General features: G+C 51.2%; 1 long non-coding RNA gene across 2 annotated transcripts; it reads left to right on the forward strand.

The window, feature by feature from the left end:
• The first annotated feature begins 1834 nt into the window (after positions 1-1834).
• Positions 1835-6706, forward strand: LOC148108456 (uncharacterized). Of its 2 annotated transcripts, none has more exons than XR_015727802.1 (3): positions 1835-2109; positions 2725-2879; positions 5111-6706. It is a non-coding gene; the product is annotated as an uncharacterized LOC148108456 (long non-coding RNA). The 2 variants fall into 2 exon arrangements; XR_015727803.1 differs by having other exon boundaries at positions 2725-2875.
• Positions 6707-7551: the final 845 nt, after the last annotated feature.

Consider the following 7551-nt stretch of genomic DNA (forward strand, 5'->3'; position numbering starts at 1 on the left):
CCAGTGATGCAGAAGGGAGTCATTTATGGATCCATGTGGCAGTTGTCACGTTTGCTGTCTGGTGCTGTCACTCTTGTCCAGGATACTTCACGAAGACGAGCTTCGACTCTCCTGGAACCACAGGCTGATGAGGGAATGGTGAACAAATAACTAGATCGTTCCCCATGTTGATAAAGGCTCTGAAGCAATTCAAATGCAGTGACATAGGACAGGGCGACTTTCACGGGCCCACCTCAGTTCAAGAAGACCGTTCTGCGGAGGTGACGTCTACACCGAGCTCAGAACAGAGAAGGAGGCAGACAGGAGAATGTCTAAGGAAGAGTGTGAGGCAGGGGGAGAGCTGTAACGAGGGCCCTAAATGGGGCGATGCATGGCTTGTTCAGTGGATGTGACTGGAGATTCTCACCAGGGCTGATTTTGCCCCCCGCCCCCCAGGTGATATTTGGCAATGTCTGGAGACATTTGTGTTGCCACAGTGTGGGAGGGAGCCGCTGGCAGCTCGTGGGTAGGGCCAGAGATGGCTCTAAAGGTCCCGCAATGCACAGAACAAAGATGGCGACCAAAATGTCACTGGTGCTGAGGTCGAGAAACCCTGCCCTGGAGGGTGTGCACCATGGCGACTGTGGAAAAGGCTATGTGGGGAGGTCGTAGGGTCATACCAGCCCATCGGGCACTCATGAGGTGTTTGGGTTTCATTCGAGAGTCACGGAAGGCCACTGGAGACTCCTGAGGAGACTGGTGTGGTCTCACACATGTTTTTCCCTTTCAGTTAGGCAAATACTACCTTTGGAAATGGATAGTGGAGGTGGGGAGGAAGCGGTGTGTGATTTGCAGGGGTGGTCGTTGGGACCATTCACTGTGATCGCACTCACAAATTCACGCTCACCGGAGTCAGAGACGGGGTCCAGGAGTGGACTGAGCACTTTGGCAGTGGGCAGTGGCCGTTGCTCAACCTCGGATGCTGATCGTTTCAGCTTTACCCTGGAGCCCTCCCCTCTCTGGGAGACTTCGGAGTCTGGAGTAACAAACGTGTTTCATGACTTGGGAGAAAATAGTATGCAGATCTTTTTAAATAGCTCCTGATTGATGCATGCGTTATTCTGGGCAGACTCGCTGTGTCGGGGGCTCCTTTATTTCTGCATGGTCGGCATGGGCGTTCGTGCACATTTTCATTCAAAACGCGGAGCTGAAGGCACCATTGGTTTTTTTTTTTGTTTGTTTGTTTTGAGAAAAGCTATCAGCTCAATGCCAAAAACAGGCATAGTTGAGAAGACGGAGGGGCACGGAGGAAACAGGAAGATGGACGTTCTGGAGAGTGACAGAAGGCACCGCCTGTCGTGTCCCATTTCCTCCTTGTCCCTAGTGTCAACGGTGAGGAACTGGGATCAAGTAATGATGACAAACTGAGGAATCAGAGCTGTTCATGTGTAACAATCGCCATTCTCTTCGACGATCACATTTCGATTCTGTAAAAAGTGCTCGGTCCCTGACTGCGGGCCATGCCCCACGGAGGTGGAGTCCCAGGAAAGGTCAAGGCAGGGTTAGTTTGACTTACAAGCTCTTTGATAGCCACGAGCTCACTAGACAAGGGTCATAAACGAGCACACCTGTTGGAGTCCGGCAGCGAGTGTAAATGCGTGAAGCAGAACAGGTGTGAGAGCCATGCAAGAGATCGTGGTGAATTGGAGAATCAAGGTCCCTATAAAGGCAGCACCTGCTACCTGGCTTCAGCGCACTTCGAAAATCCTGCCTGCCCCTCCATCGGGAGCGCGCTCACCGTCCCCCCCCGCCCCCCGCCGCACCCAAGCTGCGAGTGCGCTGCACGGGGGGCTCCCTCTGCACCCTGTTCTTCTGAGGAGCCCAGCACCAGGACCCGGCCCCCGGGTACCCCTCACCATTCAAAAGAGGGACTGTTTCCTGCTGGCGGGGCTCGGGTGAGGGGGCCAGCTCCCCCGCCACAGGGTGCTGGCCCTTGACCTGGCTCACGAGAGAGAGCCCTGCGTTGAGGCTAGTCTTCAGGGGAAGCCTTGAGAAACCAGCAGTGTAGGTCTCCTGGGACTTCAAGGCACCTGGCAGCTGCCTGAGGAACGACTAGCCCGGAGAAAGCAAGTGAGTGCCTGCATTTTGTCCTACGCGTGAACAAGTGTGTGCGTCTGGCTGGTGGCATTGGCTTGTTTCTCTTTTCCTGCGACTATTGTGCGAAGTACACTAAGTTGAGGAAGCCTAGAGCTTTCTAGAGAGCAGGGTCCAGGATGGGGAGCCCAAGAGGCTGAGGACCGGCTGGAGCTTGGGTACCATTAGTCCCCCTGGGCTTCCAGGAGTAGGGGCCGGATGATCCCTTGGACCCAGATTGTGCTGGGAAGGCATTTCGTTCGGTGGGAAAGCTGCTGGCTCTAGCGGGAGACTGTCTCCTCGGCCGTAGTGGGGGGACTGCCTGGGAAGCCGCTGTGTGCCTGGGAGCTGTGGGCCGCTCTCCTGCCAAACCTTGTGGGTCTAGGTCTGGGTGTGGCGAAACCCTGGCAGAGCTGGGGGGGGGGGGGCGCAGGTGAGTGACACGGTCTGTGGTTTGCAGAGCTACAGGGGCAGGTGGTGTTTGGAGAGCCCTGAACTCGGGTCTGGAGGGTGGCAGCGGCTGACAGCACAGGGCGGAGCCGGCGGGTACCCCTCCAGGGCCTCTGCCCACCTCATGAACGTTATTTTCTGATTTAACAAAATTTGGTGTAGCGCCAAAGAGACGCATGTGGGTGGCAGCCTCTTCTACATTTTGAAACGATGGTTCTGCTAGAAAATAACCTTCTCCGGAGCTTCCCAGGTATGACCTGAAACAACTCCCATCAGGCACAGAGAGACCAAAAAAAGAAGCCGGCTTCTCCAGGTTGGTAGGTAACAATTTTAATAACAGCAAAGGACACTTACATAGAAGTCTTGTCTTGCGGCGACAGTGAGATGAATAGATCCCTGTACTGCCCTCTAAATCTTGTCTGTAAAAGGCCCTATCTGGCTCAGTCACGTGTACCCTGCAGGTGTTTTCAACCTCCCATCACCATCTCAAGGCTGTGTCCTTGGAGCGGCCTGGGGGTGTGGGAACGGCTAGTGGAACCCACACTCCAAGGTCAGGGGAGGAGGGAAGGAGCCTCCGCGTGTCCAGGTCCAGCTCACGCGTCAGTCAGCGGTTCCCAACAGGGTGGTACTAGGATGGAACCTCTCTAGAAGCCAAAACGAGTGAGCAGGGTGGCTCGGATAAGCCGAGGAGATGGATAGGAGTGGGTGGTTTGGGATATGATGTTTTGTTTTGTTCTGTTTTTAAGAATTTGACAGCCTGAGCAGGGGGAGGAGGGAAGCAAGGGGAGAGGGAGAAGCTGACTCCAGCTGAGCAGGAAGACTGATGTAGGGTTTCATCCCAGGACCCTGAGATCATGACCTGAGCCGAAAGCAGACGCTTAACCAACTGCGCCCCCCAGGCCCACCTGGGATATGTTTTCGAGATGAAACAACTTTCAGATTGGCTGGGCAGAGGGGTGAGGGAAAGAAATCAGGACGATTCCTGGGGATTTGGCTGGAGCAACTGCATGGATGCTTTTGACATTTTTGTAATAAAAACTAAGAAAAGATTCCTTTGGGGTAGAAAAGCAGAAGTTCTGTATTGGATAGGATGTGTTTCTGACGCTTATAAAACATGCACATGCAGAGAGACACGGAAGATGCTCAAAACATAATGAAAAGATATCGAATGTAGCCTAATCACAGTCCCATTTAAAAATAGTGCTTAGGAAAACTGGAAGGGAATAAAACCATGTGTTAGATCACGGGTCATCTCATTAACATTCCTATCTCTTCTAACTTTTGTGTGCATTATTTTATAATCAGGAAAAAAATCATATTTTAAAACGTGTTCGTGGCTTCTGGGGTGAGAGAAAGTGTTGTTCCACCTCCATCCTTCGAAAAGATGCGCTAAATAACCATACCAATTAAAAAGCCAGCGAGGTTTCGGTGTTCGCAAAGTTGACACATTCTTTTATATTAAAAAAAAAAATGTGTTGGAAGCTTATAATGTGCCAGGTGTGGGGCAAGCCCCTGAGATACAAATATTGGTAAGTCAAGGTCTCCTCTGCTAGGAGCTTCCAAGACGAGAGGTGGCCATTTAAAAACCTTGGAATTAGAAAAGAATGTTGTAAACAAGGGTGGAACCCCCAAATCCTTAAGGATAAATACTTTTTATCACCACTGCAAACCTTTTTCAGGCTTAAGCAGTAAACCAAATGGAAAAGAGTTCCTAAGTGGGGTCCCAAGGTTTTTTTTGTTGTTGTTCTTTTGTTTTTTTTGTTTTGTTTTGCAAAACTTGTCCTCTAGGTATAGAATCTTAAAAGATATTTAAAGATCTTAAAATTTTTCTTAGTCAAGCATAATTGTTATTTTAGCTTCAGGTGTATATTTCAACAATTCTATACATTGCTCATTACGTAAATGACCTTAATGACCTTCACCTGTTTCACACCCCTCCCTCAACCCGGCACTTCTCTGGTAACTATCAGTTTGTTTTCTGAGAGTTTCTCTGTTAAATTCCACGTATGAGTGAAATCATGTGGGATTTGTCTTTCTCTGACTTATTTCACTTAACATTATACCTTCTAAATCCATCCATGTTGCAAACGGCAAGATTTCATTCTGCCCTCTGCCTTCTGAAGATCTGGTCGTAATCCTTTCTGTCTTCAATAGGCTCTGTAAAATGGTGATAGAAGACACCAGAACTTTCCCGAAAACAGTTTGTGCTCAAGCCTTACCTCAGAGTTCTATTTCCTCCTTCTATATTGCATGGGGCTTGACAGATCTTTTCTTCCACAATGAGGAGACCCCTTCAATGCTGTCCTCTGTTTTGTGATCTCCTGAATCCTCCCTGAGTACAGCCCACCTCCCACCCCGCAGCCCACGTACTCTCCTGAGGAGCCCCCTGCCCTGGACCTCACTAGGACAATGAGGCCACAATTGCGTCCTTATTGAGAGACACCCCCCAATCCCAGACTTTCTTCCTGTTTGTTTGTTTTTTTTTAATTTTGCAAATCACATCCATCTAGAATGAAACGGTCCCAAACTATCGATTTAATCCCTGCAGCACTTCCAGTGAGGCAGCTAAATGGGATGGAAAACTGCTCCTCGCCCTCCTGGAGCTTTTGTTCGACTAATGATGAATTGGGGGAATTAATGGATGACCACAGTGCTGTCCTGGGAACAGGAAGTGACAGCTGGAAGAGACCCAAGCACTGTGGCCACAGCCTTCTGTTAAAAAGGGAGGTCTCTGGGGCCCCAGGGACCTGCCCAGAGTCCCACTGTTGGCTCAGAGCCAGCCAGTACCCTGGGACCTAGTCACACGAGGGTTCTAACCCAAGGGTTGCAAACTTTTACTTCTCAGTGAAAAAACAGCCCGAGCCAGCAGTGGTGTGGTCCCCGCATGTGTTACTCCACGTGAACACACATGATGAAAATGGTCTCATCCATGAAATGGACCATCAGACATTTTGGAGCCAGCCAGCCTGGGTTCGAATCCCTGCCCTGATGCTTCCGTGTGGTGACCTCTGGCTCATCCTTGGATCCCTCTGAGCCTCAGCTGCTTCTTGCACAAATAAGAATAGTCTTCGCTTCCCAGGGTGATTGTCAAGATTGGGACCCTGTACGTGGAACATTTGGGGCAGTATCTGACCCTTCTTTAAAACCGCGCCTGAAGGTTAACCCTTGCAGCTTCCCCAACGCAACCCCAAAGGGGAGTTCTGCTAGCTCCACACCCACAGCGTTCCCCAGTCGTTGTCCTCGGCCAGCAGAGGCCAGAAAGGGACCTCGTCACCAGGCTGTGTGCTGGTGGCGCCGGGAGCCCCTCTGGAGCGGGCTCTCTCCACACGCCTGCCCCTCCCCCCATCTCCCGGCCCTGCAGCAGGTGTCCATGGAGCTTATTCAATCAGGCCACGTCTGTTTCCCTCTGTTGAGAAGATTCTTACCGAGAACTTCAGGTGTCTGTTTGAATTTGTCTTTGGCTCAGTGAGGAATGAGAGGACCCCCAGGGGCTCCTGGGCACCTGCCCGCTGTGGGGACAATGGCAGAGGCTCATGAAAGGCATAAGTCAGCTAATTATCCAGATTGCAGTTTCCACTTGTTTTTGGATGATTTACTTGATATTTATTGATCTTGGAGTATGTGAAATGGCCTGTTGGACACAATAAGCAAATTAAAAGACACCGGGAAATGCTTCACCAGGCTCCTGGGCAATTCATAAGCATTCCCTGCGGCACAGGGTGAAGCCAGGATGTGGCGGCGGTGGGCGGGCTGGCTCAACAGGACATTTTCCACAGCTCCAAAGAACTGTAGTAGTAAACCGAACCATCGGAAATTGTGGCTATGCAACCAATTTTTAGTCTACCAAAACAACTGAAAAGGGTTCAGCCTGATACTAGCACCAGCGCTGTCTGAAATTCCAACAGCAGGAGGAACGATTTGAGCACCTGCCTCCTGCCCATCGCTGTGCGGGCCACCTGGAAAACACCTGCTCTCACTCTTCTCTAACAACACCCCGCCCCGGCCTCGCGGATGTCTGCAGGCTCTAACCACTGAGCTCGAGCTCCGTGGCTTCAGCCAGGAGGAGCCTTCTTCCAGCTGTGGCTCTCAGGTCCCTTGTACTCCCTCTTAGGAGGGTTTGCCCCTTTCCCCCTTCCCCCGGGGAGCCCCAGTTCTCCGTTGTCCCCAGCAGGGGGCGCTCTCTGCGCCAGAGCAAGGAGGAGGTCTACTTCCAAGCGCTGCGGGCGGGAGGGTTGGGGCGGGGGGCTGATGATGGAGCTCAATCAGAAGCCACACGGACACAAACCACATTCTTCATGATCAGCTTTAACCATAAATGTCATCTTCGTGCCCTTTCTGCTTATTTTGGTCTTATTTTACTATATGTTCAGAACTGGGGGACAAAGAGGAGGGATGCTACTGAGGCCCACTCCCGCTGAATACCCCACAGGTGCCCCTCCTTTCCGGGCTTTCCCTGTGCAGTTTCCGCTCTTTGAAATTCTCTCCCACCAGAGCCTAACTTGTCTTCATTTCCATTTTTCATTGAAGTGTCGTTGGTACGCGACGTTACATTAGCTTTAGGTGTAGGGCAGTGCTTTAAGCTCTCCGGTTCATGGGGTGCCTGGGGGGCTCAGTTGGGTAAGTGTCTGCCTTCTGCTCAGGTCATGATGGAGCCCCCAGTCGGGGCCCCTGCTCTGCAGGGAGTCTGCTTCTCCCTCTGCCCCTCCTCCCATTTGTTCTCTCAGCCTCTCTCTCATATAAAATCTTAAAACAACTATAGTTCTGCTATGCTCACCGCAAGTGTACCTATACAAGCCTAGGACGATACCGCTGGCGTATTCCCTATGCTGTACCTTTCATCCATAGAATGAATTCCAAACTTGAAGCCTCTACCTCCCACTCCCCTTCACCCATTTTGCCCATCCCCCACCTTCTTCCGTCTGGCAACCACCAGTGCTCTGTGTTTATGGGTCTGTTTCTAATTTTTTGTGTTTGTTTTGTGTTGTTTTG

This window comes from Ursus americanus, chromosome 19 (assembly GCF_024610735.1).
Source record: "Ursus americanus isolate L20-20 chromosome 19, mUrsAme1.1.p, whole genome shotgun sequence".
In the NCBI taxonomy this organism is placed as follows: Eukaryota; Metazoa; Chordata; class Mammalia; order Carnivora; family Ursidae; genus Ursus; species Ursus americanus.